Genomic DNA, 1,135 nt, shown 5'->3' with positions numbered 1-1,135 from the left:
AATAATAACAAATTAAATTATTATTATTATTATTATTTATTGTGAAAGCGTTGGTAAAGCGTTTTAAACACGACGAAAATTATTTTAAAATTCCAACATAATTATTTAGAACGACGTGGTCGATAGCTGTGAATTAAAAGCGATTCTCTGATAACGGCTGCAATAATTTAATTGTCATCGGTCGATCAAGAAATCAGGCAGGCAGTGCCATTCTGTCAGTATATACGTCACGTTACACGATAAGTACCGCATTTTTGGCTCACCCATACTTTATAAACACATTGTAGCAATTTGGCTGCTGCAAATTATCGTTTCTAAACATAGTTCGTTCTTTTGTTACGGTGTCACCATAGAAATATATCGCAGCGCGATATATTATATATAGAGTCTGACTAGTACTATTTCTATGGGTTCTAACCGAGTAGTTGTAAGATTTCGCGAAGGAATGCTACCTAGCATAGAATTAGGTAATAATCTCACTGAACCGTGCGCGCGCGCGTGCACGCTATACCTCGCAGGCGAATTAATACATCAACTCACTGCCCCGGTGCTTTTAATAACTCCGCGGTCTTTGTTTGCCGAAATGTTACAACGAGAATACGCGAAAAGAACGTGCGCTTTATGTAATGATGCCGCGCCATCGTGTGTATTACGAAACGCGCGAATTTCACTACACGTGCTCCCTCTCTGGTGCGCGCCACGCCTCCCCGCCACCTCTGAAGCTAGCCCGGATGCTGGGCCACATCTGATGCTCCCACCTCATCACACCGCCATTAAAGTCTGTCATATCGTCCGCTCACAGCTCCTCTGCCTGCGTGCGCCTTCTCTCTGCCATAGAGGTATGTACATCACACCGACGGACTGATTTTAATATGCCTTCCCCTCTGCCGTACATAGAGGTTCGTACACTGACGGACTGATTTTAATATACCTTCCCTTCTGTCGTATATAGAGGTCCGTACACCGACGGACTGATTTTAATATACCTTCCCCTCTGTCGTACATAGAAGTCCGTACACCGACGGACTGATTTTAATATACCTTCCCCCCTCTGCGGTACATAGAAGTCCGTACACCGACGGACTGATTTTAATATACCTTCCCCTCTCTGCGGTACATAGAAGTCCGTACACCG

General features: G+C 44.1%; 1 protein-coding gene across 1 annotated transcript in view; it reads left to right on the top strand.

Moving 5' to 3' along the window:
* LOC106809557 overlaps window positions 1-1,135 on the top strand; it is a 10,248-nt gene that overhangs the window by 8,744 nt on the left and 369 nt on the right. The gene's annotated exons all lie outside the window — the stretch shown is intronic.

Source organism: Priapulus caudatus, unplaced genomic scaffold (genome assembly GCF_000485595.1).
Source record: "Priapulus caudatus unplaced genomic scaffold, Priapulus_caudatus-5.0.1 Scaffold364, whole genome shotgun sequence".
In the NCBI taxonomy this organism is placed as follows: Eukaryota; Metazoa; Priapulida; class Priapulimorpha; order Priapulimorphida; family Priapulidae; genus Priapulus; species Priapulus caudatus.
Note: the sequence above shows the minus strand (reverse complement) of the source record. Positions and strands in the feature narration are given on the sequence as shown.